Source organism: Meleagris gallopavo, chromosome 11 (assembly GCF_905368555.1).
Source record: "Meleagris gallopavo chromosome 11, MGAL_WU_HG_1.1, whole genome shotgun sequence".
Taxonomy (NCBI): domain Eukaryota; kingdom Metazoa; phylum Chordata; class Aves; order Galliformes; family Phasianidae; genus Meleagris; species Meleagris gallopavo.
In genome coordinates, this window is record NC_139414.1 from 106053 (window position 1) to 119080 (window position 13028).

A 13028-nucleotide genomic window follows, 5' to 3' on the forward strand; every position below is an offset into this window, starting at 1 on the left:
AGAGGTGCTTAGGACAGGTCCCTCCTGCTCAGAGCAGAGCTCCCTTCTTTGGCCCTTGGCAGGAGTCATGTGGCTGGGGAAATTGGGAAAAAGGAGAATGGGAATGGGGCCCCATGGAGATTTTTAAAATAATTTACCTTTCTAGCTTAAGATGTTAAATTTCTCCTTTTTCTGTCTTCCTTCACTAACATCCACCCTCCTTCCATCTTTGTTCTGTTTGAGCCATGTCAGTAGGAACAGACCAGTCCCAGAGACATCTGGCCTGTGAAAGCTCCTTAGCTGAGTGGCAGGATTGGGCTGTTGCCCTTTCTCCTACTTATTAGCTGCCAGACCAGGTCTGCAGTACAAAGGTATTAAATATAAATTTATAAGGGAATTTAGTGCAGATATTCTGTATAAGTGAATGGTGAAACTGTAGCAAACTTGAATGCAGTCATAATGACATCTTGAAACCTGGATGACATCCAGACATTGAGCGAAGTGGCACAGGCAAGCCAGGGAACTGTTAGAACCAGTAAAAAGGAGTTAATAAGCATTGAAGTGTGTTTGATCATGATATTATGAGATATTTAAGCTATGATATGTCCACAAGATTGGAAAAATTATGGCCAAGGCAGAATACATATGAGGCACTGGTTTATAACCATTCCCACTGTACATCAGCCTTCCTCCCAGTCTTTCAGGTGTATTGTACAAGATGAAATTGAGGAACAAGAGAAAACACTTCGGCAATTTGACATTTGTGGAACAAGAAGGCATGAGGAATTCAAATGCCCTTACAGAATTCCAGTTTTTGCAAAGTTTGTGGCTGTTTTCACGAATCCTCTTTCTTGAAGGAAAACTTTTGTGCACTGAAGTTCAATGGGGATTTTGTGGATTAAGAGTAGTATTGCAGAAACAATATAAGCTATATTGTATACATAAAAACACCAATATGCTTTCTTGCACTGGATATGTTTTCCTTCAGAGCACAGAATTTCTTAGTCTTTATCTGTTACCCCTCATTTTAAATCTTCTGATAATTTCATTATTTACTTGGGAAATGGTTCACCTTGTTGTTCTTTGTTTTGTTTGTTTTGTTTTGTATTTTTATTCTGTGCTTCTGAAGGGATTGATTGCATTACAGAGTTATGCAGACAAAGTTTCATGCTGAAGAGTATTTGTTAAAACAAGCAATCATTTCTGGGGCTTCAGAGAGTAGAAATTAAACAGTGGGAGTTATTTATTATAATGGATTTAAAGATCCAGAAAAAAGAGAAGTGGAGAATGCATCCGATAATGAAAATGCCTGTATCTTGAAATTTCTTCTGAAACAAAACCACAAATCTGTTGAAATATTTCAGTGGTGATTTCCCTCCTCCTTTTAAAAATCTGGTATTTCTTTTTTCTTTTTCTGGATTTGATTAAGCTAAAAACATGATACCTAAATGAGTAAGGTAAAAAAAACTGAATTGTTTTTATTGATTTCAAATCAACTTGAAGGTGCAGATGAGCATTTCAAAAAGAAAATTGTTATAGACTGTTTGAGTATAGTATCTGTTGCTGCCCATATGTTTTTTATTTTAATATGGATTAAAGGGCAGAAACGAGTGGTGAAAGTTAGACGCATTTTTAGGATGGAAGAGCAAGTGACCTTATGAGAGCAAATAAGAATAACTGGTATAGACCAGGATGTGAAAACATTATGCAAGTGAAAAGACTGGACTATATCATAGCAAAGTGAATGGCTGCATATTTGAAATAGTTGTACCATGCCCTTTTTATGTCTGAGATGGGTATGAGTGAGGGTTCCTGTCATAGATTTGAAGGGAATTTTTGGACTTTGGGCCTCAGTAATTTTCTGATGGAAAAAAAAAAGTTGGCATAAATATATACTCAGTGTATTTAAAAGCAATGAGACAGTTGCACAGGGATAGTAGACAGTAAAATAAAATACAGTGTAAAGCTTACAGCTCCAAAAGTCATCTGTCCCAGATTGGTTCCTCTGCAGCAGGGATGCCTGCATGTCTCACAAATGCATTGCAGTTCTTCTCTAGTCCAGGCTCCCCAAACATTTTTGCAAATTAGAGTACTGGGTAACACGGGTCATTTGCAATAGATGTATGACGTGATAGAAATATTCAGAATATTTTTTAAGTGTCAATTTTTTCTTGTAGTACTGACCACAGTTTTGTTACTTTAATTCTGAACGTTTTTGCAAAACTGTCTCTTAATCTACCTGGAAGGGGAAACTCTAAATTGTATTTAAAGCTGTACTGCTGAAGGCAGTCTTGCAGTTCACAAAATGATGGAATTCTGCTGTATCAGAATGGCTAATTTACTTTCCTTATCAGAATGATTTATTTGCAACTCTTATTTTTCATTGTGTATCTTAGTAAAAGATTGCTGAGCTTTAAACAGGACTATAAAAACTGGATGTATATGATAAAGTTTAACAATATTGTATCAGAACTTCAGAATGACAGACATATGAAAAACATAGTTTGATCTCCAATTCAGTGTATAACGTTGGTATGATTGAATTTCCATCACTAACCAAAATAACCACTTAACCAAAATAAGCCAGATATGCACAGTAGTATATCAAATAGCTGTAAGGAATAGAGGAAGCAATTGTAACTTCAGTAACACTGAGAAGTAAGAAAGGAAAATTGTAACGTTCCAACAAAGACCTGCTCTCTATCACTGTTTGAGCCTGCACTCGGTAAGATAATTGAGAACACTGGTGGTCCCAGCAGGTAAAGCTTAAATACTTTCGATACCTTATTGAGTCAGGGCCTAAGATGAAAAACGTGGCTTTCAGGAATGAAAAAAAGATGACAGCTCTTTCTTGTGGAAGAGGCTGAGCTGAAAAAAAGAAAAGATCTGCGATGCTCTCCCTGGAGTTCTGACACTGTAGCGAAAAAGGGTGCTAGAAATACTGATAACATGAGTTTAAGGTGCTTTTCTCACTCATGAATGAGCAGGTCCTGCAGAGAGGGAACCCCTCTGAGCTCAGGAAGGGTTCTTCCTTCTTCTGAATAATGCATGTCTCTCACATCCTGTGAGGACACACAAACAATTTACTTAAGGGAGGATATAACCAGGTGTCTTCTTCTCTCTGATGACCTATCTCAAAAACCCCTGTTAACAAAATGAACGTCAGCTCTTTGAGATGCCCCATCAATCAAAGTCACAAATGGACTTTCTCTAGCAGTTCTTGAAGGTCGGCAAGCCCAGAGAAGAAACAATTGCTCACTTTCAACAACCTTCAAGTCCCCACAGGTGCAGATTTCAGGATTGTTCATAGAAGCTTAACTGAACCGAGGACTCAGGTAGATCCCTGAGGCAGCTCACTTAGATCCAGCCATGAAGCTTTATACAGAGGTCTTGAGATGAAGAAAGTGGATTTATATATTCTTTATTACTTAGCCTATCCTATTCCTCTCTTAGAAATTCCACTACTGCTGCTGTGCATGCAAAAAAATGATGTACTGAACTGAAATCTGATCAGTGATATACTTAAGGAATGAAGCAAATTGTAGTCTTGTGAAGCTGTACTCATCTAGAGGGTGCCTGAGTATGTGTGGCAGCATGGTGATGATTTCAGTTAAGGAGTGCAGCTTTCTGCATACTGTTTCATTGTTTGGTTCTTTGGTCTTCATTGCTGGGGTTTTTGTCCTGTAAAATACCCTTAGGTATTTTCTTTCTTTCAAGGAGGGAATTTCAGGTAGCCAGTAGGTGTGCTGTATAATGGATGGGGCACCTTCCCTGTTGAGTAACTGCAGCTGGCTCCTGACAAACATTTCACTAGCTATGGAACTAGTGGTGACCCACCTGCTGAACGCACACCAGCCTTTTTACTTGAAGGAATTCAGGAGGATAAATTGAGAGGAAGCTTTCAACAGAAAGAAAACTGTGTTCTGTTTGTACTGAGTTATTTTAAGTATTGTCCCACCTCTGATTTTCCAGTAAGAGAGGCTTTGTGAGCATGTGACATTTTGAAAAGCAGTACCCAGTTTGTTTTCCTAAGCTTAGCAATTTGGATTCAGTGTCTGCTGCAATCAATTATGGACATCTTTTCCACCATGTCTCTTCAGGAATCCAGTGAAATTTGTTGTTCTGACTGTCAAAAGCACCCTCAACAAGTAATCTTCTTCTAGCAAACATCCTTTCAGTCACCTTGTGGCATTTTATTATCAAATAAGAGGGAGACAGCAGAAAATAGATATTGCAGGAAGGATTTTTGGTTTTTAAGCATTAATTGCCTGTATCTGTAATCTAAGGCCAATGCCTCTGCATTTTATCTAGATGTTGATACACTTCTGAGTGTATAATGGAAGAGTGGACAATACGTGATCCATTTAGCAGCCTGCAGCTGTGCTGTGGAGTAATACTGAAGAGTGTTTCAGATGAAAGGTGGGTGAGGATACTGCGTGTTGCTGTATCACCAGGCTTGGTGGATAGCTGTCTGAAAAACATAAAAGCCACTGACTTTACTTAGATGAAAGGCCGTGTACACAGAAGTACTGTCAGCTTTTATTTTTTTCTGTAGCTTATTTTGCCTGGATATCTTTATGGAGATTAACCCAAAGAGGAAGGGTGAGTAAAGTTAGTAGTTTCACAGTACTGCAGAGTGAATTTGGTGTGCTTCAATCCAAAGCCAGAAGAAACAGCTGGAGGGTGTTTTGGCCAGTGATTTGTCAGCTAGAAGTATGCAGTGACTGCTGTTGGGAGGCTGGCTACCATGGTGAGTAACAATCCTTCTCCAGCAGCTGAGGGCTGGAAGTGGGTGGGCACACACAGCGCAGTCCCTGAGCCAGCTGGTCACTCTGTTTTACAGCCCTCGCTGCTGAGCACACGGGATAGCATTATTACTGTCACTGTTTTTTTCACTTTAAAGATCTTGATAAATGCAGCTTTATTTTTTTTTTTTAATAGGATTTTTTAAAGTCTTATTATGTGACCTTAGCCCTCCATTGGCACTCAGAATTGCCTTTTTTTTTTTTTTTTTTGTATTTCTACATTAACATATAAGCTCAGAGAAGGAAAAAAAAATCAGCTTTGTTAAGCTAACCTTATTTCCTTTGGCTGTTTTTCTCTAAGATTTTTAGAAGTGAGCCATGATAGACCGCCTTGCTAATTCAGCTGGAAATCATGAAACAGTTCATGACCTTCTGAAACAAACATATTATTTTTCCTTCTGCCAGTTGAACTCTGTAATCACAGGGTTGAGAAAATTGTCCCTAGAGACTCCTGACTGGTTGATCTTCAGTTAATGAGAAGATTCCCAGAAGAATGAAAAGATCCTTAAAACTGAGTAGATCATATTCCTTCTGCTTTGCTTTTTTGGTTCTTTTATCTTAGATAATGCAATCTTTAAAAATATTATATCCTTTCCTTTCTCCGTAGCATTTAATACACCAGAAGAATACAAACAAAATACCTCAATTTATTGTGTGTCCCAGTGTGTCTGTCAGCTCTGGAGTGTTTCTGTGTCAGGAAACATGAGCACGCAGTGCAGCAGTTCATCAGAGGCAAGTTTTGTAGAGTACTCAGTGCTCTGGTGAAAGTACAGTTCACATCTGGATTCTAGAGATATTTATACTCACCTAATAGGTAACATACATAGTGCTCTGTACCTCAGTGGTCATCAGCGCTGTAAATCAGGTGACAGTAACACCACAGTGCTTTTTGGTTAGATTTCTTGCTTGCTGAGCCCAGTTGTGTCAGATCTATGATGCTTTGAGCGCCACCAGACCACCAACCTCAGAGCCTTCATTTGTCTGTCTGATGGTTGCATCATTCCTTTCTGGTCTTGATAGCTGGTCCAGTGTGTAGCTGGCACAGCTTCTACTTTCTCTGTGATTTTCATTTTCAGGAAGGTTGCACAAGCAGTTTCTGACCTGGTATGTTTGGAATTGTCCCTCTCTTCAGCTAGTATATAGCAACATCTCTGCATATCCACATTTTACTTAGGCATTAGTTCTGTCCTCACCTAGCTGCATTTTAGAGTTTCTGATTCTCATTTGGCAGTAATGCGCAGCTGTTACGGCTTGCTTCAGAACACTTACACTATCCGTGGTGTCCTCATCCTCACCTAACAGTTTCCGATTAGGAATATTTTTTGTAAACTCAGGGAATTTGGAGTGCTGTGATGAATGACACAGCCAGCCCATCCTGCAGTGGTGAATGCACCGAGATTGTTCCTCAAACTATGCATAATGTGATAAGTGTCTCATTCCAAATGTACTTATAATAAAAGCAGTTTGCTTGGGTAGTAGAAGGAGAAGTGATGTTCCCCTTTTATTCTGTCCAACAATTCTGTTCAGTGGGAGGAAATTACCTGCATGATGTAATTCAAGAGATTGGAGTAAGACTACTCCCATGCTTGCACAAGTAGGGCAATTATTCACAGCATTGAAAAGCTGCTTACACTTGTGGGAAAGTAACTCCTAGGGAACTTCAGAAAGAATAAAGTAATTGTTTTGCACTGTCTCCTGACAATAGCAGTTCTGTATAGGTGCTTTTCATGTGTGATCACCAAAAGCAGTTACCTCCTTGGCTAGCCTCAGATGTAGCATGCCCTGGCTTTCTTTCCAGACAGGCATAGCTTGATTTCCACCTGTTGCTGCATATTTCACTAACAAGCGTGAGTTCTGAGAAAAATGTGGTTACACTTTAATATTCAAACTGTTGTGAATAGAAAATAGCAAAAAACTGTGCAAGACTTTGGCACTGGAGCACTCTGCTCATTCAGAGGAGTTGCAGCCATATGTACTGAGTACCTGTTCTGAGGAAACCAAACTGACAGGGAGTCACTTTTTAAGAACCCAATATAAATTCTGTCTAACACCATGCACAACTTGGATTGCTGGGCCAACATACCTTTGGGGGCTGACTAAATATTTGTGATATTCCAATATGTCAAAAGTGAGCACAGCATGAAGCTTATTTGGAAAGATACTGGGTGTTTGTTTTGTTGTATAAAGTTGTTTTTTTTTTTTACAGAAAATATTGTCCAATTCGTTATTTTTACTAAAAAAAGGTTGTTTTTTTTTTTAATTTTCTAAGGAGAAATTGACTTTTCAGTTCACTAAACATCTTTACAACTGTATGCGGAATTCTAGTTTGAAACATAAAAGCACACTGTTTTTTTTCTGTATTTATCCTGAAATGCATGTTAAGGAAGTGTCTTGCAAAGCATGTGTAAGCCAATTTGGCAAGTGCAATGCTACTTGATGGAGGTGTGGCTTCCAGTTACCACTTCAGCGACTGATCAAATGATCATCATGAAATGAACATCATTTCTGCTTCCAGTCTCTGAGGGCTATCAAACCTCTTAAGAACTTTGAAGATAGCTGTGTGAAGAACCTAACTATCTGTATTAGCTGACTTTGTGAAAACACTACAAGTATTTTCTCTCTTGTGTATTGTCAGAACTTTTTAATGAAGAAGTTGTTCTTGCAAAGAAAATTAAAGACATAGCTGACATAGTTGAAGCGTAACTACAGTTCTTAGCTCAGTTATTTTGGCCCAACTCCTATTAATACTATGAATTCATGTTAAATAGTAGCTGGGGTGTTTGAACTTTACAAGTATAAATTATATGAATTGGAATTCCGATAGCCATTATCCTCAGGCCTTTTACTATTTTCTAGATCATCTTACCCTTGTGATGCCAGAAGTCTCTTGGCCTTTACTGCACAGATATTCCCAAAGAACTATGCATTGTATTTATCTGTCAGTGGAAGCCTAGGGGTATCATAAAAGGTAATGCCACATCTGGTCTCCAGCTTTTTGCTGGTCAACTGATTTAGTTTTACTTGAAACCATTTGGTTTAAAAAAGAGCAAGTAATTGCACTCTAAGTGCTGCATATAGAAATAGCGTACACTAACATGCAGTTAGAGAAGTAATAAAAAGCTAAATTTAATAGCTTTTTCAATCATTTTGTTCACAAACAGTTTGAAGATGAAATAAGAAGCAGTTCAAATTAGCAAGCTGTAGCTATTTTGTGCAGCATAACAACTTCAAGTTTTCTCTGGAAACTCTTCCAAATAATGTGTTCTTTAAAAAGATCAGGGCACGAAGAGGCAGGAAGGCTTGATTTGTCATAGTGCAAATGCAGAGCTTTTACTGGGCTCTGGTAAATCCTTTTGCAGTTAGTTGCAACTTCATTATATGTTGTGGATTTTCTGAAGGATGAGGCCAAGGTGGCTACTAAGCCTAAAGAAGTGTGTGGTGAAGTTACTGTTTACAGCAGTTTGGATACATTCTCCAGCATGCAGACTGCAGAAATCATTATTTAATTTCATGGCAAAATACCAGAGCATAACAAAAGGTTGATACCTGTCACTGGACTGTTCTATTCTTGTTAAGGTGTCTCTTAGGCTTGTGTGTCTGTCCACTTCTTTTCCCTTTGCATTAGCAGCCTGTGTAGCAATGAGCCTCTTTTAAAGTTGGTGATATCACTTCTATTACTGATGCTTCCAGAGGCAAATACCAAAAGTTAATGGTATTTAGTGTTTGTCAGTCCCACCAAAAATAGGAGCTACCTATTTCTTCCCATTCTCCCTGTGCAAGATTGCATTGTAAAGAAGCAGTTTAAATTCACGGAAGAGAATAAAGTGCTCTGGGAATGTTTGATTCAGGAAAAGAAGTATGTTCAGTAGTTAGGGACAGAAGTCAGTATATGTGATTGCTTCCTATACGATGGCACAGCTGTGCCAGTGCTGCAAAGAATATATTTATGTGTATGTAGAAGACAAAGCTAATTTTAATACCATGAGATAAGTTTTCGGAGTGGAAATGTTTCAGAATGGAAGTGTTGGCTTCCATTGCTGATGATGGAAAAAAAGTACTTTATTGTTTTTGGATTTCTGTTTCCCGTTCTGTCTGTGTTAAAAGCAGCAACAGGAGATGAGTAGAAAGCAAGAGAAGCTTCCACTTGATTGAGCTTTGGAGTTTTTTTCTGTGGCCAAAATGTTTATGAGCAAGGTTGCAGTGTTTCCTGCTGACATGCTGGGCATCTTATTTCCATGAGACTGCTTATTAAGATGTTTTTCTGACCAGTTTTGTTAAGAGTTACTGCATGTACATGTAGGAAGCCTGCCATTCTAAAAACACATGAAAAAGTGAAAAATTGTGTGTTAATAAAGAGCTTTGATGCTTTTTTCAGCATAATGACTGAGGACAAAGCAGAAGAAAATGTCCAGCCCATGACATTCTGTATTGTGGTGTTTTGCTAGAAGTAAAGAAATGCAGCAGAAAGTTTTCTTAAGTAGCTTAATGGAGTTCACGTTCTGTCTCTGTGACAAACTGTGTTTTGCACTTACATTCTTTTCCAAAATAATCCTAAGATCAAACAAACAAACAAACAAAAAACAAAAATCCCACAACCCAAATTTGTTTATGTTATTTAATGATGCTACCTGAGCAATCTTTGTTATTTTTGTTTGCGTACATAAATGTTTAGATATTGTTGCTTATCCATGAATATGGAACTCTGAATTTTATCGTGTGTGTTATGAGAATTTGTACAAGTGTGACTTTGTTGTGTACGTAGAACTCTGCATCAAATTTCAAATAATCTGTACTTCATTCCTACTGCTGCAAAATGTGTTTCTCTTGTCCTGTGTTTTGGCAAACTGTAAAGACACAGGAGATTTAAAGGACTTGAAGGCATTAAAAGGAAGCTGTTTTCAACAAATCTAGCTTTCATGCATTTTGTAACTTGGTACTAAGTGGAAGATGTTGAAGGGAAAGGAGCCAAATCTTAGTGTGGTCCTAAATGACCCAAGAAATAATGGAGTGACTTCAATTTGTCATTCTTCCTTTATGAACACACACAAATCTAAAATGTATACATATGTTATTTCTGTATAGTTAGATACAGTGCTGGCTTCTACTTTTGGTTTCTTGACCATTCCTAAATATTGTCATTAATGTTTATAATACAGTGGTTTTCCTTGTTGCAGGTGGACTTTCTTTTTTAAGTTAACGTGTATTCAGTTATTGCAGAAGGTAAGGAATGATGAGCGTAGAGGCCTTGCGTTAGCAGGGCGTTACTCCTTGTCCGTGCTGTGGTGTGAGGTGCACACAGAAGCCTAACAGCAATGACAGTAACTTGCCCTTCACATGTGTCGATGTTTGCACTCAGTTTTGGAAGGCTGGTCTTGGAAGACTTGGGTTTCAGCCAGAATAGGCCTGTTGTATGTGAGTCTCTGCTGCCGAGCAACAAAAATGGCCCTCTGTGCACAGACGTATCTGGTGCTTAAACTGACTTTATTTTGGAAAGATGGTTCCCACCCTAGTGTTAAAATATTAGATACCTTTCTTTTGCCTATAATGTTGCTTAAAATCTGCTTCTGCTTTGTAAGCACAGGATGAACAATATGAACAAAATTCTCCTCATGACAGTGATGTATATTAAGGACTCACTGGTATGTTAGTTCAGGCTCCAGACATGGCTTTGATATCTCCCTGTAGACTTCAATCAAAAAAGTGGCTCTTGAGGAGCATGAGAACAACTGTGGATTTCCATCTGCCTATTTATTTTAATAATAAATGATGGAAAAACTTTCATAATGTTCCCTTCACATTCTGGAGAATTTTACAACTTATTTCTGCTCAGAATCAATATATTTGCATATATTTGTACTTTGATTTTGTGGAAGGTTGAGATGAAGAATTGTAAAGATGACCAAATACTTTTCTTGTTTGAGTGTGCTGAGGCTACGCAGAGGAGCATCCTACTTCTTAGACCTTTGAGATCTAGGAAGTGTACAAAGTACCATAGAAAGTACATTTAAAGTAAATAATCATCTTTAAAACAGGATGCTAAGGTAGACTGTCTTGCACAACTGCATCAACTGTTTGAAGCTGCATTATTTCTAAGAAAAGATCTAAGAACATCCAGCTGACCCAGTAATTTGATTCTCTACTGTCTCTTAATGCCTTACAACAGGAAGGTCAAGTCCTGCATGTTTCCTTCTCAAGGGTGATTCTCAACTATTTTAATTTCATATCTGTCACAAAATAATGCAGTTCCATTGAATTGCATGCAGAATTTTGATAGTCAAGGGACATTTGAAAGTAAAGGGCTTATGTGGTTTCTAGTCTACAACCTATTACCCCAGGAAGCTCCTGAAATCTGTTTTGTTGGGAGGTACATTGTCATTGACTCATCTTTCACTGGGGGCTGTTATTTTCCAGGAAATTGAGAATACATGTAAATTCATAAATGTGTTTCGTTTATTCAGATAAGGAGGGTGATAGTTGCAGAGTTTACAGACGTGGAAGGCAAGGGTGTGTAAGAATCTACTGGCATCACTGGAGAGAGTCCCTGCTTCCATAACCTAATGGTAGGCTGCTTATCTGTAAGGGATGAAGTGAAGGAGGAAGCTCCTAGGGCACTGTTTTTATGCTCTTCATATGTCCGTTGTCTTTTCAATGTAATAAATAAAAATGGTGGTTAGATTTTTCTTACAAATAAAAGGAGGTGAATTCAGGTGAATTGTCAAACAAGAAAAAATCTGATGGTACAGTGGCATGCAGCTGACTGAATTACAATTTAGTTGTGTCAACATTTCCATCACGGGCCAAGTTAGGATTTTTTTTAACACAGCTGTAAAAATCTGCTTCATTCTGAAAGTTGGCAAGATGTTTCTCTGTCTGAGAAGGAGATTCTTTCTTTTTAAATGGAAATGTGCTTCATTTCTTAATATTCTTTCAGAGTATTGGCGGTTTAGCATCAGTGAGAAAGCTGAAGTGATTCTCAGGCAGAAGGAAACAGCTCGTGCGTGTGTGTAAAATACTAATGTACAATGAGATATCTTGTATTATCTGTCTGGTTAAATTGCCTGTTGTGGTGAAGGGATTGTAATGCTCCACATAGCAAACTAGCTAGTTGCCCAGAGAGATGTAACAGAGGAAGGCAGTAAGCAGGCTCTTCTACAAAACTTGGCCAGTGTGTGTTAATCTTAGAGTATTGTGTCAGCTCCTTTGCTGAGCTGATCTTTGGGCTAGATCAGTTTGTGTTACATTGCTCTGAATCGCATGCTGATGTTCAGCTGAATGCAGAGTAGGATTAGACTGAAAACCCATTATCTGGCCAGTCCTCAGGGGGCACAAAGCGATAGGTTTCCTCCCTTAGCAGGAACCACTTGCCATTCAGAGAAGTGTGAGCATGATTTACGTCAGAGGCTTTTTGTTGTACAGTTTCCAAAGAAAGCAGTGGGAATAGTTCAGATTACTGTCTTCTGTGTCATCGAAAAATAATCTTGGGAATTGATTCTATGATTGTTACTGTCTACAAATCTGTCTACAAATTCTAGCACCTTGGTCAGTGTATAATAGTTACATTGTGCAATTTCAAATGCCTTAACTATGGCATTTCTTAACTTTTTTTTTTTTTTTTTTTTTAAGAGCATTCAAAAATGGTGTAGTTAAGTGAAATACGGCTTTCCTGAACTTAAAATTTTGTCTCATTCTTTGTTCATAGAGGACTCAATGTCAAGTTCTGCCTAACCCCTGTCTGGAGCTCAGGCCAAGCTGATGTTAACAGTGAGAGAATTTCTTCACACAGCATCTTCCCTTTATTCCTTATTTGTTCTTTGCAAGAAGTGCATCTCAGCTATCCACTCACAAGACTGTGAAAGAAAAGCTCCAGCTTATGTTTACATTCAGTTATCTAAATCTGTCATTGAGTTGCTGTCTAGCAACTTTATCTGCAGTTGCTCTTTGTGCATTAGCTTTGTCTTGTCCTTCATTCTAGCACGTGTCCATTCTGCATGTCAGCTACCCAAATGTGCACATGTATGTTTTTTGTACGTCTAGACAACATTTCATACAACACAATTGCCTTTACACTTTTTCCTGTTTTTGATGCGATGTTATTTCATAGCAGTAGATACCTGGGATGAAAAGCTAGCAAAACCTTAGGCTGTCATTGTGTTATCAAGATACTGCTTTCACAAACTGTTAAATTATTAAATCATTTCAAATAGCTACAGTTGAGAAGTATGGGTAATGAACGAGGATCAACAT

At 38.2% G+C, this 13028-nt stretch overlaps 1 protein-coding gene across 6 annotated transcripts in view; it reads left to right on the forward strand.

The window, feature by feature from the left end:
- Positions 1–13028, forward strand: part of LOC100543530 (glypican-5-like) — a 427109-nt gene that overhangs the window by 87826 nt on the left and 326255 nt on the right. The gene's annotated exons all lie outside the window — the stretch shown is intronic.